The sequence below is a fragment of the Cyprinus carpio genome, chromosome B20, assembly GCF_018340385.1.
Source record: "Cyprinus carpio isolate SPL01 chromosome B20, ASM1834038v1, whole genome shotgun sequence".
NCBI classification, from domain to species: domain Eukaryota; kingdom Metazoa; phylum Chordata; class Actinopteri; order Cypriniformes; family Cyprinidae; genus Cyprinus; species Cyprinus carpio.
This window is the reverse complement of record NC_056616.1, coordinates 29,882,681-29,901,541: the sequence shown is the minus strand read 5'-3', so window position 1 is coordinate 29,901,541 and position 18,861 is coordinate 29,882,681. Positions and strand designations below refer to the sequence as shown.

Sequence of the window (18,861 nt, the reverse complement as noted above, 5' to 3'; positions counted from 1 at the left end):
AAAGATGCGTCCGTCGTGACAGTCTCTCGGGAAGCCACAAAATCCCCAGCTGAACTCCGGCTAGAAGGAACTCGGTTGACATCCACTGTTTTATTGACCATAACACACCTCCGTGTCACCGAAATCGTACGATGCGGAAAACAACGGGGTGAAATGTTCTTACTTTTCGTCCACCACTGAAAAGGGCGCATGTGAAGTAAGCCCAGACGAATTACAGGGGATGCCGCTGCCCTCAGACCTAACAGCCTGAGACACAAACTCACCGTCACTGTGCGGCCCTACTTTGAAGTGACGCACGCATGACGCGAGAGACTGAACGCGCGGGAGAGATAGTCTGGCTGTCATCGCGCGAGAGTCCAAATCTATTCCCAGAAAGGTTATCCGTTGAGAGGGGATTAAAACACTCTTCTGGGTATTCGTGGATAATCCCAGGCTGCTTAAATGATTCAGCACTAAATCTCGGTGAGAGAGTGCTTGAGTCTGTGATTGAGCTAGCACCAGCCAATCATCCAAGTAATTCAACACCGAAACGCCCTGGAGCCGCAACGGGGCCAGAGCTGCGTCCATGCATTTTGAAAAAGTTCGGGGAGCCAGGGCTAAGCCGAAAGGAAGAACACGGTATTGATACGCTTTGCCCTCTAAAGCGAATCTGAGGAACTTCCTGTGTCTCTTGATGATCTGAATATGAAAATATGCATCCTTCAGATCGATCGTGACAAACCAAGTGTTTGGTTGAATCTGAGACAAAATGGACTTTACCGTTAACATCTTGAATTTGCTCGTCCTGAGTGCAAGATTCAAACGGCGTAGATCCAATATGGGTTGCAAACCGCCCCCTTTTTTTGGTACAACAAAATAGCGGCTGTAAAAAACCTGACTCCATCTGAGAGGGGTGTACTTCTTCTGTAGCCCCCTTTCTTCAGCAGAGCTGTCATTTCTTGCCGCAGCACCGCGACTTCCTCTGGTTTCACAACCGTGGGAAGAATTCCGCGGAAAGGAGGCGGGCCTTTTCGAAACTGAATGGTGTATCCGAGACGAATCGTGCGTAACACACCATTGCGAAATGCCGGGCAAGCGTTCCCACGCGGCCCGAAATAGCGTCAGTGGTTTCAAGGTTTTCCGCCTTTTTCAGCGTTTTCATACGCGTTAACATGCCCGAATATGGAAAGCTCGCGGCGTCCGTAAGCCGGGGAAGCGCGTGCGTCAAATCCGTTGCATCTCGTTGTGTATAATCCTGAAGCGTGTCCACGGCAGGAATTAATCCAACAAGATGAACATCGGGCTCTGCCGCTAGCGAAAAAAAAAAAGCGGCGGCTGTGTGAGCCGTCATAAACGGGCCGTCTTTTGCCAGACCCTTGTAACGTTCCTCGGATTCTGAAGGCTGAATCGCGCAGAGTGTCTGAGGAAACGCCTGACATGGTTGCTCGATCCAATGCTGCTCGAAGCGCCTTTTGCGACGCCTGACATGGTTGATGTTTGAGCGTGGGGACTGCAGTGAGAGGGTTGGATGCGCGAAAACGGTCCAACAGCGCTCTCTAGCGGAGGGCACAGTCCCTGGCAAGCAGCGAGAATATCAGGAGCTGCTATTAGGAGCCCGAGAGCGAGAGGCATTAGCCGTCGAACTCATGTCTAATCTTTTCCGCTGTCGCTGGCGAGCTGGTGGAAAAGCCTTAGGACCCCAGTCCTTACGAGGGGGCGCCATAGGCGAAGGCTCTTCCCGTGAGGCAGCCCGTTGGCGGTTTGAAGAGGTTTGAACAAGACCGCGCGGGCGCCTGCCGCCGTTCAGTCTCCCTGGGTCTGGGTGGAATCAGCTGGCGGAAAGCGGAAAGCGGCCTGATTGCTGTTTCGCTGCCCTAAATTTATCCACCACCGACATAACTGCCTCTCCAAACAAAACCGTCCTTAGAAATGGGCGCGTCCATGAGAAAAGATTTATCCTTTTCCTTGATATCGGTGAGATTCAGCCAAAGGTGGCGCTCGACCGTAATCAAACCAGCCATGGAAACGGCCCACTGCCCGAGCAGTATGTTTGGTAGCGCGTAGCGCCAAATCCGTTGCTCGACGCAGCTCTTTCACAGCCTCGGGTGTTGTGATGCCCTCCCCCTCGTCGAGATCCTTTTTAAAAGCTCCGCTTGGAAGGCCTGGAGGACCGCCATAGAGTGGAGCGATGCGGCCGCTGGCCAGCAGCCATGTAAGATTTCCCGACGAGGCTAGACGTGACTCGACACGCCTTCGAAGGAAGGAGGGGGCGAGACTTCCATGCCGTGGGCCGAATTAGGCGCCAGATGTTCGGCGAGAGAGTCTCCTCAACCGGAGGCATCGCTGTATAGCCACGGTTCGCCATATCTGAAATGGTGGGCGAAATCCGCAGCCGCTGCGTTAGTGATGCGCGCCGAGTAGGGCTGCTTCCAGGACCTCGAAACCTCCTGGTGGAGGTCCGGGAAAAAAGGCAGGGGCCTACGGGTCTGCTCAGGAGCACGACTAGTTAAAAAACGGTCGTCCAGCTTAGATGAAGGTTGGGCCTCGGCCTTCTCAACCTCCCAATCCAGTCCCAGCTTACCCACCGCACGAGAGACCACATCCAACATCTCGCTGTAGGAGGGGGAAACGCGCTTCTCCTGTCCGCTAGGAGGGAGAGGGCTGTCCGTATCGGCCACGAAGTCCTCAGACTCCGAGGGCCGCGGTGGATAAGACGTCGTCGTCAAACTGCCCACAACCGAAGGAGATAGCATCGTATGCCTCCGGGGTGGGCTGTAAAGCCCCCGTCCGAGAACACAACGGGTTCGACGAAGGTGGCATCCTGCACTCGGGTAGGGGAGAGCGAGCGATGTGGAGAAAACTCCAGCGCCGCGCTGTCGTCGTAAGTGAGGTCGCACATGTCTCCCCAAGCCATCGCCTCGTGCGGTGCCTCGGCAGCCGCAGAAGCGACACGGCGGGGGTTGGACGCGGGGGGGCGACCTTGGAAAACACTTCTACCCTCGAGCGCAGTACTTTAAGTCGCAGGCCATCACAGTGGGGACAAGAGGAAAGGCCACTAAGCGCAGACTGCGCGTGGATGTAATCCCCAAACAGACTACGCACCTTTCGTGAGTGTCTCCCTTAGTGATGAACCTGGTACACGGTTCCTTGCACTTCCGAAAGCTCATCGCGTCCGCGAAGAGGAGTTTACACTGCTCGAGAAAACCGCTATGAACGCGAGATGATTCCAGGGCACAGATGATTCTCTTTCCTGAAGGAAATGAAATCTGAGCGAAATAGCGCGCGGCGCCCGGGTATACGATGCGTACGCAATAGGATTGGCGAGATGGTATAGGGCTTCAGACATTCGTCACACCGAAGGTGTTCCCATACGGTGACGTCACCGCAGCATCGAAGTGACCTATGAAAGGGAACTTTTGGCTCCTAAACACCTTTGAGCTTCCATTGGTCCGTGGCGGTTACACAATCAGTAGGTGTGTTCTGAAACTCCACCTTCTTTGTATGGTGGCCATGAAATGCAAAACAGATTACAATTCTTAAAACAAAATAACAAATTACAAGCGCAAATGCAAATATAAAAAACAATATAACAATTCAGAAAACTCAACAACAATTCAGAAAACATTATAACAAGTCAGAAAACACAACGACAAATTTGAAAACAAAATAAAAAGTCCGAAAAAAACACAATGACAACTCCGAAAACAAAATAGCAAGTCAGAAAACCACAACGACAAATCAGACAATCCGGAAGAGGTGGGTATAGTTTGAGACAGTGCCATTGGTTTGGGATTACTCACCGCTGACTGGACGAGACATCTGTCAATCAACGTATACAGAAATAACCAGCCGAAAAATAGCAGAGTAGTGGTAGAAAGTTCAGAGGTGGTCTTAAAATAGCTCGGTTTAAATGTATTGTATTAATTGCGCTTGCTGTGGAATAAAAACATACTTTGTGCAAATAACCTGCCTTATTGGCATTTTAGCATAGATATTCAGTCAGCTCCAGTGGCGCAATTGATTAAGTGTGTGTTTTAGACTTTCTAACTTGATCGACCCGGGTTTGAGTCCCACCTTTTGCTGAACTTTTATTTCTCCCTTTTCAAATCTCGTATCACATCATAAAGACATTTATTTTCAATACAAAATAAGGAAATAATCAAAAAGGTGAAAATAAAGTATAGGGTAGGGTTAGGGTAGGTGTAGTGAGGGCTTTATTGTACCAATAAGGTGGCATCCATTTAATAATTTGAATTAAAAGTATAATTTACACTCAATATGTTATTATTGCATACTGTTTTATAATGTACTACAATACTGAAGTGCAGATAATTGCCACTATTTACAACAATTAGTATACATAGCAGAAAAATCCTGCTATTTTAACAGTGTAAATAGGTATATGCACTTAGTGTAAATAGCACATTGCTAAAAAATACTGCTATTTCACTTAGTGTAAATAGAATCCCATTGCTAATACGAGATTTGAAAAGGGAGAAAAAAAAAGTTTGGTAAAAGGTGGGATCGAACCCGTGTCGATTGCGTCAAAAAGCCAAAGCCACACCACTCAACCACCTGCACCACTGGAGCTGAGGAAATAGCAATGCCAAAATGCTAATAAGGCAGGTTATTTGCACAAAGTGTAAATAGACACTCCATATGTTTTATTCCATAGTAAGCGCAATTCATACAATACATTTAAACCGAGCAACATTAAGACCATCTCTGAACTTTCTACCACGACTCTGCTGTTGTTCAGCTGGTTCTTTCTGTATACTTTGATTGACAGATGTCTCGTCCAGTCAGTGGTGGAGTAATCCCAAACCAATGGCGCTGTCTCAAACTATACCTACTGTACCTCTTCCGGTTTGTCTTATTTTTCGTTGGTTTTCTAACTTATTATTTTGTTTTCAAATTTGTCATTAGCCCCTTTCACACTGCAGTTCTGGAAAATACACGGGTAATGGGTCCCAGCAATTGTTCCCGGGTTGCTAGATTTTGCCCCATTCACACTGCCAGTGATTACCCGGAATATGTGCGTGCGTTCACACACAACCCGTAAAGGTCCGTGAAGACCACATAATATCAGGGTGTGACGTGTAATGTACAAGTCGAAAACGCTAGGCACGTTAACTTTCACTTAAGCTGGCAAACGATCTCAGCTTCAGCGCGGCAAGTGAGGAACTAACTGATCTCTGCTTTGTTACAGTTTGCACATATTTGTTTCGTCACGAACGCTGATCTGCCTTCAAAACACGCTAAAAGAGTCGTGCGATAACGTGCATCATCACTACGACACACCCTTTACGGCATTAGTTATGGCTTTTGTTCACATAGCGCTCATTCCGGGACTGAACCCGGCAATGTTACTAGGTCCCCAACCCGGGATCAATCCCGGAATCAATCCCGGGACGTGTTTGCGTTCACACAGTGTTCCGGCAATTTTCCAGGTCCAACGTGCAGTGTGAAAGGGGCTATTGTGTTTTCTGACTTGTTATAATAGTTTCTGAATTGTTGTTGGTTTTCTGAATTATTTTGTTTTTAGATTTGCATTTGAGTTTGTAATTTGTTGTTTTTACAATTGTATCTGTTTTGCCCTTCTTGGCCACCGTATCTTTGTCGTGCAACAAAGCTTTGTGTCCACGACCCTCAGTTATGCAAAAAGCGACGCAGAGAAACATTCGAGACAAGTTTTCCAAAGCCATGAAAATAATGAAAGGAAAGAGTAAAGATATAAGGTAGCAAGTACCAAATACATGAATGAAAAACTAACTTCTTTTGAAGTATACCGGGGCCTTAAGTCAGTAAAATGTCTACTGAATTATAATTCACTCTGATTTGTAGAAGACAATGCTAGAGTCAGGTTATTTCTACATAATACATACCTATTTATAAGCACATGTGGCTACAAGCCTGTGAAGGAACTGCTAAATGCTAGTCTGGCCTCCAGAGATCTTTACTATCCTTGTTTATATATCCCTCTTGGATAAAACAGGTCATATCAGGCCGCCTGGAAAGGTTTAGTCTCCTTATCACTGGGATCACATAGAATCCATGTTTAGACCCCCTGATCCAAGTTTCCTACATCACTGCTAGACTTACAGTGGTCAACTGTATCATATTCTCATCTCAACATGTGCAGTCTTCTCTAGCTAAGTAAGGTCCTCGCTGATTATCAGGATCGAATTCATCCATTACTGTAACCGAAAAAAATACACGGCTAACATTATTTCACCTTTTGTTTTATATTGTAAAGTAAGTAAATGTGGAGGTGTTGTTAGCTTAAGAAGCCATTTCTACCTGATTTTACCTGAATTACTTTAGTTGGTTGATTCTATTAGGCTGATTTATTCTTTTAAGCATATTTCTGACTTTAATAAAAAAACAATGTATTTAGGTTACTTTTTTCAGTGAATGTGATGCTAAGTATGAGAAAACTTGTTTTTATTTTAAATTATATGAGAAGCACTGTAATGATTTGTGTTGTTAATTTTTTTAATGTCCAAGTGGACCAGTGGGTGTCTGTACAATTCATTTCATGCACTGAAGCTTAAATTGTAACATTTATTAAAGCCTGAGTGAAAAAACAAGCTGATGGTATACATGGATGACTATTTTGCGTTAATTAATTAATTACTGAAATAAACGAATCAATAAATAATGCATCATTTTGCCCATAACACAGTAAAGAATGTGATAAGTTAGCTAATGAGCAGAATGAAAGCGGTGATGTTCTAAATGTGTTATAACCCTAAGGTGTATTAAAGGATAAGACTTTGAGCTCCTGCATGGACACAGTAATAAAACCAAAAGCACTTGCGTACATAGAATACCACCAACATGAAGACTGAACTGTATGTTTGGATCAAATGTTGATTAGAAAAATGGTTTATTATTAACATATCTAGTATCTACCTTCAGAACTTCATTATTACTTGCACTATTTTACAGCTTCAGACCTTCATTGCCACACTCCTACAGATGAAAACACATGAGTCATTTAATAGGACAAGAGGTATGAGTATCCATCTGAGATGTTTACAGTGTCACAGAGAGGTTTCTAGCACATGCCAGCAATCACGACAGCTGTCTTAAAAAATTGGGTCACTCAAGCATTAGGCCATGTAATGATATTTCCTGATGTAAATAATGCATGGAACAGTGTGTGTAGAAAGCCTGACTGGTCATAATAGGACACAATGTAAATCTTTACACTCAGAAAAAAAAACAGCACAAAAGCTATCTCTGGTGTGACAAAAGTACACAAAAGTACCTTATTTACTCCTAAAGTGACAACAGAGTGTGTACAGTATATTTACAGTTCAATACAAGAAAAAACTAATTCTGCAAATTAAGAGATTATAAAGAAATGTGTTATTTCACACAAGCATGAAAAGCAATATATTTGTAAACAGTATATTTATATATTCCTGTTGTTTTTGCATATTAAACCACTGAATGAAGTCAATGCTGCAAGATTTGTCAACTTCATTATCATTTATAACAAATTCATGGAAGTTCAGGATTAAATGTTGTTTTCTAGTTTCAGAGTGATTTTCCTAGTTTCAAAACAGATCTCCTGCTCTTCTCTTGACCTGTATGCAAGGAAGATCATGTCACATCTAAGCAGGCATGATCTAATGAATCAATGCAAGCCAGGCAGATATATTTATAAGGCAATCACTTGTTTACACCGTGACATGAAATCAAGACATCTCAGAGACTCTTCATAAAGCACGCAGCAGCAACTGCTGTACAGATAAAGGAGAAGATCCACAATACATCACATTCAACGTATAATTATTGATATCCTGTAGAAAGGTAGGTGGACTTCTCAATGATAGTAGTGTTGAATTATAGTGATGTTGTTGTTAGGACTTGTAAGGGAACTTGTGTACAGTTGAAAAACAATTTTTAATGTTTACTGATTCCATGGCAAAACCTGGAAAATAAGCTTATATTTTAATTATAGCTGCAGTCCATATTTTTTTTTTTTTTGTTTGTTTTTTTTTGGTTAAAAATGACCCGAAATCAATATTTGAGCAAGTACATAACCAGCCAGTATTCAAAAACTATCACATTACTTTTAGCCCGATTCACAACGGTAAACTTGTAATAAAGTTTTCTAATTTTAGTGGTACGGGTAGGTTTTTCGTGGGAAATTCGAGTATGGCACTACACCATTATGTCATGTCTGTAAACATAAAGTTTTCCCGGCTACTAGGCTATCGCATGTGAGGATCCTGCAGGTGGAGTATTGTTTAATTATAGCTTATTCCCACAGCATCTGGAATAATTCCCGTTATCATTCTGATGGTGGATTGTAATCCAGAAAAATTATGTGTTTATGAAACACATGTGAATGAAATTAAAATTATATTCCAATTTCAAATGTGCATCTTATTACAGATAGCCTGGGATTACACAAGATCTGTATTTTAAAGACAACCAGTTCCCAAGGGAGCATAATTTGCTTTTTTGGATTAAATATGTTTCTTAATATGAAATTCAAATGTGTCAATTAGAGATTAGACTGTACAGAAACTGAAATCACATGAAGATTCACACTTTCACACAAAATTCTTATTTGGGTCATATATTCCAAGACGTAGACTAGAATCTGTGATAGAGAAGTACAGTAAATACCCACACTGGTGTGGTGACTGACTGCCACACATACTCTAGATTCATCTGCTGGAGCCATGCCGGTGAGCAACCCACGCAAGGAAGATAATTCGCACACAGCTGCAATTCCAGGTTTTCAAACAGAGATGGCGACAAAGAGGCAAAACTTACGACTGCAGCTTTAACTGACCTTTAAAGTGGAAAGTGAAGTGAAGCAGACAGTTAAGTGAACATTATTTAGTAAAGTGATTTCCACTTTGATTAAAAAATAAATAACAAACATGATTACTGTTACCATTTTACAGAAAAAAAGGTTGTTTTGTTATAGCTTTTGGAGCGGGCGCCGCCATCTTGCAGTACCACAGCGTGCCATGCTATGGTGCCATGTCAGGGGGTTTGCTCTGATGGCCACTGAAGTAATATAAGCATTTCTTTACATTCTGAACACACAAATGTTATTTTAACACACAAATAATTTGGTTTTCACCATAATTCGGATGAATATTCAACATCCAACTGTCTATATGCTAAGTTTTGATGGTGGTATGACAAACATTGTTTTCATTATGCGAGGTGCAACGTAATGTAAACAAACAACGCTTCATACAATATCATTCATGTCAGGACGTTTCCGAGTTGGGGGCGTGTCAATGAGAAACATGACAGAATCAATGGATCGATGGATGCAACGTCTGTTAGTTGAAATTAATAGACAGGATTGCAATATAACAATTAATACGTTTTTATGCGATACAGATTAAAGTGGCTTCATAAATTATTTTAAAAAATTAAAAACGCAAAACACACCTGATGCAAATTCTTTGCAAACCCTGTTGTATTTTCTTGTAATTTATTATAAGAAGGTACACCGCCATCTTGTGCCGATTAAACTGACTTGAACGCGCCCGATGTCGTAATTACGATTTGTCAACTCGTAAGTACGAACTTCCCAGGACGCAGCATGTATACCTAGACGCTTCACTGGCCGCTCGCCCGCACGTCAACGTCGCCGCCATATTGGAGCGGTCAACTCTCCATAACTCTCATATCGGGACAGAGGAAAACATACCTGATTCATCGGCAGCTTGTGCATCTACAAACCATCGCACAATAATAAAAACAGATCTCATGGCATTATCTTTCACAGGTAAGACTCAACAGTTGTTTCTGGATGTTCTTTGGTCATTTTTAGCTTTATGTTGACAGCTTAATTAGCCACCAGTGTAGTGTTATTATTTTTATATATAGATATATCACTAGTTAGCTGTGAAAGCTGAGACTTTATAAGAAATCAAAGTTAAGCTGAGTCTTAAGTTTTATATTGCAGTTTATATGATAAACTAATTTGTGTTATAAGCACAATATGTACAGTGAGCACTTTGACAAATCTCAGACTGCCAGGATTAGGGATGGAGCTAAAACATCTCTCTTTAATTTCACTAACATTATTTATTTACAAAGATTAAGTTTATCATCACTTGATTATAATGATTTCATAGCTCATCATAAAACTGTGAACTTTGACTTTTTTTCCTTTTTAGTCAATTGCAAACAAGGAAAGCCTTAAGGAAAGCTGAAGAAAGCTGTTCTCTGAATTTCCAAGAGACAAGGCTATACTTCCACAGCCTAATGTTGTTTTTGTACTAGTTAAAACCCAGAATAGCCCTGAATGAATGGGCAGCAGAATGACCCTGGTCATATTCAAAACCACTCTCTCTCCCCGGAATAGACGTCCAGGAGTTTTTTTTTTTTTTTTTTACCTTTTGTAAGGGTAATTTTTATAATAATATAATATAATTAATATAATTACCTTATTAAATGTTTCTGTCATTTTGTCAAATATTTAGAGGTGGATGTTTGCACACTGGTGGTGGACGAGGAGATTCCCCCTTCTATGTAAAGTGCTTTGAGTGCCCAGAAAATGTAAGGAATTATTAATATTATTATTTAAATATAACTAGTTTATTCAGTCAATCACAATACTATAGACTGCATTTTAAATTATTTACACAGTCTGTTTAATGCTGATCATGAACTGTATGTGTATTTACACAAAAGCTACATAATGTAAATAGCTTTTTATATTATTCACTTTACTACAAGTTGTACAACATATAATTTTTAATATTACATGTCACTTTTACTATATTTTTACTGTGCGCTGTATCAGTGCATAATATTTTACCACTGTAACTAAGTTTTTTTATATATTTTTAATGGTTATATGTTGAATTTTTTATTGTTTGTTTTTGTTTTTTTTTGTGTAGTTTGTTTTTATAGTGTGATGTAAAATTACAGTGTGTCACTTTTTGATTTGTATTCGCTGGTTGTATTCAATTTTGTCAATGATGGTAAATTATTAGTGTTTAAAGATGTATTATTTAGATTTTTTTTCCCAGTATTTCAAAGGGAATGAGCTGTGTTCTGACCTGAAGCACAAGAAAAGCTAAAATGTTGGGGGTTTTGAACACAGAGAAAGCAATAAAAACAACTTAATTTCATAATGTACATTCAAATTACATTACATGTATATGTCACAGTTATACTATACACAACGGCTCAAAGCTGCCACTGAGGCGTCTAGGTATTTATATGTCTATGGTTTCAACAGCAACAACATAAACAAATGTTACTGGGCATGCGCGCTTTTGTGTGGCCCTAACTTAACTTCGGTACACTTCCAAATAGAATCAGTAACAACAGTTAAACAGTCCCTCTAGAGTAGTAGATTACTTGTTGATAACAAGCAAAATATGTTTGCTGCATAAATCAGATGAACTTATTGAAAATGCAAATTCATTCTCTGCCAGCAGGAGGTGCTTTAAAGTGGGAGAAACAGGTTTCCCCAGTAACAGCTGTACACAAAAAAGGACTGAGCTCACAAACACTGCTTTATCAGACATTACATGCAAGATGAAATGAAAATGACATTGGAAATTTTGGTTACAGTAAAAATGGTTACAGTAACCTTTTTTATATGTATATTTTTATTAAGATGGAAGTTATTTTCCTAAATAATGTAAACTTAGCTGACTGCATAATTTCCACTTGAATTCTAATATACATTTTCTATTAATTTATTCTCTTGGCAGTTTGTGTGATTGATTAGAACTGTTATTTGAATGTTCATCAGTTTTCAAATTTCTGAGCATTTTACTATTACAGGTGCAAAATGGCAGCAGCAATGGCTTCTTCATTGACAACAAAAGACAACCTGGAGGACTTCAGTGCTTATGCACACTTGTCTGAAGATCAGCTGTTGCAGTTAGCTATTGAACGAAGTCTAGCTAATACAAATGTAACTCCATGGCAGAATCGACAAGTGCATGCCCACACACAGCCAGCTACACAAGTTGAGGTGTTATTAAATAATTAGTCAATCATTTTTTTTTTTTTTGTTTGAATGTTGTCTTGTACAATAACACTCTAAAAATAAAAGTTCTAACATGGGGTTTTCGCAATGATGCCATGGAACATTGGTGTCCAGTCTGCTCCTGAATAAAATAATTTTATACACGTTTAGTTATATCTAATTGGCAATATTAAGAGCATGTGGCATTTCCAGGCCTGTTACATTCTTCCTATTATTAGGCCTATTATTATCTCTTCTATTATTATTAAATTAATATTACAATTAATTTCCCCCGCAATAGGCTAATTTTATAGTGCATCACCCCACAACTAACGTGCTACGAGGGTAATAAAAGATTAGGCTAGCTTACTCCTCAATGAGAAACATTTTTAAATCTTTTTTAAAAAAGGAAACAATGAATTATTGGCCTATAATCAAAATTATTAACACTGCAATCATCTATGAAAATATAAGAGCAGCTTTATTTCAAGCACGACGAAAAAAACTGTTTAATACGAAAGACATTTCTTCTAATTTTTTCCACTAGCAAAAGTTCAGGCCATAAGAGAAATAAAACAGTTATATAACCATTATCAGCATATGAAGTAGATTAATCTCTGAGAGAATATGCACATTATGCAGCGTCAGATGCCTAAAGATCCGTACGTTTTTACTTTCAGTTTCTGGTGAATTGACTGAGATTTAAGGGTTCACCGGAATAAAACTTGTGCACAAAGTTTGCACGTTGCTTGTGTGATATCCATTAGCTCGCCTTCCTGGTTTAAAACATAAAATATTTACAATATTGCTATAACCCTGTGGTTTGGATTTGCGTTACACTTGGACTCCGTCTTTTAGTTTGCCTAGGTGCCCACTCACTTTTGCCGAGGCTCACCAAAATAAAATTCTGCCTATGCCACTGCTTGCAAAATATATCAAAAACCTTGTTGCTGTGTCTTTCCTTTCAGTGAGAATATCTGTGCGAAAATTGACAGAAAATGTTTCACAATCATTTCTTCAGTAAAGACAAGAAAAGGTGATTGCCTGGACAAGGCACAATGGACACCTGCAGGTCACAGTAGAGACTGTGAGACTGGGAAGTGAGTGGCAAGACCAGTTTCATTTAATTTGTGTGTGTGTGCTGTTTTTCTGAATATCCCTCCACTTTCCGAATGTTCCAAACACCATATTGTTTCCTTCCTGAATGGAATTAATGTTTTTGAACAATCATTTGTATCCAAAAAGAACGAGTCAATGACTCACTCATAATCTCATCACATATCACCACCTACTGGCATAAGAATGTAACTTACTGAAATAATCGCTGAAAATGAAAATAGGTCAACAATTACCATACATTTTGAACAAAAAGCAAAATCATCCACTGAGATAACAGCCCTTAAGATTCTTGTTCTCTAAAATTTGTTTGCATATTTGTTCTTTCAGTGATTTAGACCCTTTTCTCTCGGCCATTTGGAGAGGGGATGCAAACGCTCTACAAGAGATCATTCATTTAAAAATCTAAAAAGTCTTGATGACCCAATAAAAGACCACGGCTGGTTACCGCTTCATGAGTCTGCTATACTATGGCCATGTGGAGTGCCTTAAGATTTTGCTCAAAGGTGATGAATGAATCATTTTTTTATGATGTCCAGAATCCCATTCTCAAAAATCACAGTTGTATTCCATCGCTCCCACAGCCAAACCAGATGCAATCAACAAACAAACAAACAGAAGTCAAAACACCGCTCAGCTGGCTGTGGGTCGCAAACATGTTTCTTGTGTCAAGCAACCTATTAGAGGAAAAAAAGCTGATCCTAACCTTGCAAAAACAAACCAGTGGGAGACGCCAACTGTACAAAGGTAAACATTTTAGCATGATATCTGTCAACAAATAATGACCAGGAAGTGGTCTGAATAATCACTCTGATTTTAACGCATGTGAGAAAGCGTAATGACGAGAGATAGTGGAGCTTCTTTTGAAATTTGGAGCTTCACCAAGGAAAAGCCTGTGTTCAAGGTGGGACTCCACTACATGAAGCAGTGAGGAACAAAAAGTTAAAGATCTGTAAGATGTTGATAAATGCAGGGGCAAAGCTGTGGGCCAGAAATGTGTTATGGCATTGACGCTCTGTTACAGCTGCTCAGTGTAATGCTGTTGATGAGCTTAAACTACCTAATATATAAAGGTAAGATTTTGTTTTTTGTGTATGAATTTTTTTGGATGAAAAACAGAATATAAAAAAAGTATCAATTACTCAGTTTTATTCTAGTAGCATTGACCTATGTGATCTATTCTTTAGGCATTTTGGGAATGTACATACCCAGGCAAATGATGATGCAACCGCATTGTTTGAGGCCTCTAAAGAATGGTCATGCTGAAGTTGTTGGAGATAACTCTGTGTCAAAACGAGCTGATGTTAACAAAGCCAACAAAACTGGATTACTTCCCTATTCATGTTGCGGCAAAAGAATGGTCATGAGACAGGTTAGAAGGCCTATACAGTTCATTTCATATTTATCCTGTATCACATGCGTCTTTGGAATATTTAATCATGGAATTCTGTGATCAAAAAATTTCTGACTTATAAACCAAAGCATACAGCTATACAGTGAAATCATAACATTACAAACTTTTAATCGAAACAAAAAAGTATTTAAATAAGGAGCTAAGGACCAAAGGTTGCAGTGCAAGTCTATGTACTTAATGGGTTTAATGAGGGAAACGGACTACAATCCCATAAAGCATTGCAAATTACATCAAATTAAAAACGATGGAAAAAAATTAAATGGTTGTTAAAAACACTATATTTTCTTTTTATTGCAACAAATATGCATGTATATTTAAGTGTTTTGAGAGCATACGAGATTGTGCAGTGCTTCATGGGAAAATTTTTTGGTGTTAAATTGTTCTTTTGACTTGCTTTGCTCATTGTGATTCTCTGATTGGTGGAGCTTTCTTTGAAGTAAATGGGTAATGTAGTTTTCACTGTTCAAATGTTAAACGTGATTCCTTTTTTTTTAAAACAAATAAGTTGACAAGTATTGTGAAACTGATGGCTCCAACACAAGATGTGTATCATGCTGTTGGCTGTATAACATGTTTAAATGGATTTGAGAGTGTTTTTTTTTTTTTTTTTTTTTTTTTTTTTTGGGAGAAGCGCTATGATAATACAGGCCCTATACATGGTAAGACTTAGTAATAAGTTATAGAGGGGGTCGAACCCGTGAAGATTAGCTTTGTAAATATTTATTGGCATATAAGCCATGTAATAGGTGGAAAGTGACAGCTCAGCCAGTCATTATCACCTAAATGAACCCCTCTACAGTGCATGTGTGTCTAACTCAACCGGTATAGGTGTTTATGCTTTTCTTTACTTTGTAGTCAAGTACTGATTAAGAAATAAATATGACTCAGTCCCTCATCTTTCTCAGCATTGTTGCCAATGCTAATCCCCAGAAACTAGCACGGTCAAAGTGAGACACACGGCATCAGTCCTCTTCATTTGGCTGCAGAACGTAACAGAGATGATGTTTTAGAAACATTAATTGAGGCGGGATCAATGACGTCAATGCAAAGCTGTCAGATGATGGTCACTATGTATGAAGATCATCGCACTACAGCTCTGTACTCAGCTGTGATGAAACGGAAACACTGAGGAGCAGCTGCTATGTCTGTTAGAAGCAGGTGCTGATCCAAACCCTGGATATCTTCAACCCCTGCTGGTGGCTGTTGCTTTAAGGATCGTAGCAAGTATGGAAATTGGTACACTTACTGGTGAAGCATGGTGCTAATGTCAATCGCCCTGCTGCCAAGGCTCATCCAACCAGCTTCCCCAGCATGATATGGTTTTTCTGTATGAAGTACCGAAAGTGATGATGAAAGTACCTGCTGGACAATGGCTGCGATGCACATATCATGTTGTGAAACGGTCAATATGGCTCAGTAATCATCATCCCCCCCATTAAACCAAGACGAAATGGACAGAAGACAATGTATTTTTTTAATGATGAACATCAGGATACTGTGTAGAGGTATAGATTTTGTCATATAAAATGTCTTATAAAACTGTCACTGTATGCTTTAATATAATGTATTCTTTTAGTATTTTAACAACAATGATAATTTACCAATAATAATGTATTATTTATAAAAAAAAAAATAATCATAGTATTTTCTATTATTTATATTCTATTTAATTAATTGAAAGGTAGTTATTTAGGGAATAAGATCTAACTCGCTTTTATTTCTTTACTTACAGTTTTGGACTGCGGAAAGTCATCCTCTACTCCTTCAGGCCAGCAGCTGGGGGGGACCCATCATAGACACATTACTTGACTATGTGCTGGTCATGTTAAACTCTGCTCTCGAATGAACTGAACTTCTAGACAGCAACCAAAGACTCGGGGCAACATAGTGGAAAAGAAGGCATGTAAGAAACGATTTTTATAATCTCTTAATTTGCAGTTAGTTGTTCTGATTTTTAACAAATGAATGGAACTCACCCACGTGAAACGCACAAACCACCTCTTCATTATATCAGTTCTCTCTCCTTGCACACTGATGACATCTGTGCAGACTCCAAGAGTCGTCACAACTGGTAGGCGAGAACGAGCATCCCAGACTGTGGCATAGTCGTGATGCTCTTCCTCTACCAGACTGATCTAAGTCAAGTTTTGAGTTATGAACGGTGAATCATTTGAAGATGAACAGCATGCAATTCTTAATTGTTTAACCGAAGCTTCTGACTTTAAAATATTTTGTTACGGATTATAGTGTAATTATTTTAAAATTTAAAATGCTTGAGATCCTGAAATCATTTTAGCATAATTATTTTCTGTTCGTATCGGTGAATATTTTCAATACATGTTAAATAAAGTATATTCAATCTGTCTATAGTATATACAGAGATAAAATGATTCAGAACATACAATATTAGAACTAATGTCAGAACTAGGTGCTGGCTCTTCAATGTCTGCGGAAGAGAGGGATTAGAACGCTTAACATCACCTAGGAGGTATGTGTTAATATTAAAAATATGTCATTGATTGTAAGTGCGTTTTCCATGCCATAGAATGGTGGGGTTATGTATGTTACCTCCGGTGTGCGTCTCTCTCTCTCCCTCTATCTCAGCCATGTTTGCTTGGCAGTTGCAAATTGGCCCACAGGGGGTCGGTCATCAGCGAGTGGTGTGCTGACAAGAGAGATGCTGCTCAAAAGCGGACAACAGTAAAACACCGGGGCTTGGAGAGGTTCACTTTCTCCCCTTGCTCCAGGAACTTGGTTGTTGGGGTTTTTCTTTTTCAATTCTTTGTCTGTTGATTTGTCGACTTAATAGTTATCTGTTGAATGATAACGTCCAAGTGTAAGTTGTATTCCTGTTGACCAGCAGTGTGTGCTGATATTAGTTGTTTGTGTGTGTGTGTGTGTGTGTGTGTGTGTGTAACTTTACTTAAATTTACTTTCTTTGTTAAGTGTGTGTTATCAGGTTTGTACTGATCATGTTTTTTTTATGACGTTATGGATTAGTTGAATCTGTAGGGAGAGGTTTGCCCAGTTTTTTTGGTACTCCATGTATTATCCCTGTTTTGTTAGTGAGGGAGTCAAGGCAAGGTTTTGTTTTTTTTTTTTTTTTCTTTTTGTCTTTTTTTTGTTTTTTTTTTTTTTTTTTAACCTGGATAGGTATTTAGTACTCCCCTCTTAGTTAGCTTGCTGTTTTGTTTGTTGTTTTGGCCAGGCCCTGTCCCGGTGATATTTATTGTTTCTTTGATTTTTGCTGTTTTAAATAAATTGTTTAAGTTTAGCCAAACTAAGTGGTTGTTGCATTTCTGGGGAAGTGAGGAGGAACTGAGTGAATCCTCCACATTTTATTGATTTAAAGGGATAGTGCACAGGGGATAGTGTCATTATTCATTTACCCCCCATGTCGTTCCAAACCCGTAAAAGCTTTTGTTCATCTTCGGGAACACAATTTAATACTGTCTCATAGACTGCCAAGTAAATTACACTGTCAAGGTCAGAAAAGTATGAAAATCGTCGTCAGAATAATAGTCCATCTGCGATGAGTTGGTTGCAACCATAACATTCACGAAGTGACAACAATACTTTTGTATGCGTATAAAACAAAAATAATGACTTTATTCAACAATTTGTCTCCTCTGTGTCTCTCCGCATCAGTGTAGTGCCATTTTGGATAATATGAGCTATTTTGCAATTTGAGGAGACAAATTGTTGAATAAAGTCATTATTTTTGTGTTTTTATTGCGTTATATTGGCGTAAAAAAATTTATTGTCACTTCATAACGTTACAATTGAATCACTGATGCTATTCTGGACGATGCTTTTCCAATACTTATTGAGGACCCTTGACAGTGCATTCTACTTGGCAGTCAGGCATTGGTTCTCAACCACATTCCGGCATCAGTGCTGTTTGGCTGCAGAACCCTTAACAGAGATGATGTTTTGAGAAACATTAACTGAGGCGGGATATGACGTCACCGCACAGCTGTCAGATGATTGGTCAAATATGTATGAAGAAGATCATCCGCACCCACAGCTCCTGTACTCAGCTATGATGAAACGGAAACACTGATGCAGCTGCTATGCTGTTAGAAGCAGGTGCTGAGTCAGATCTGGATATCTTCAGCCCCTGCTGGTGGCTGTAAGGATAGCAAGTATGGAAATGGTAACCTTACTGGTGAGCTTATAGTGCTAATGTCAATGCCCTGCTGCCAACGAATCGAACCCAGATTCCCAGCGAAGTCATTGGTTTTTCTGTATTTAATTTTAACGTGATGATGAAGTACATGCTGGACAATGGCTGCGATGCACTATCATGTTTTAAGCATTATTAATGTTTACCGAAGCATGTGACTTTTAAATATTTTGTTAGGATTTTTGTCAT

At 39.6% G+C, this 18,861-nt stretch overlaps 1 pseudogene; it reads left to right on the top strand.

Moving 5' to 3' along the window:
- Positions 1-12,954: 12,954 nt before the first annotated feature.
- LOC122140990 lies at positions 12,955-16,332 on the top strand (annotated as a pseudogene).
- The last annotated feature ends 2,529 nt before the right edge of the window (positions 16,333-18,861 follow it).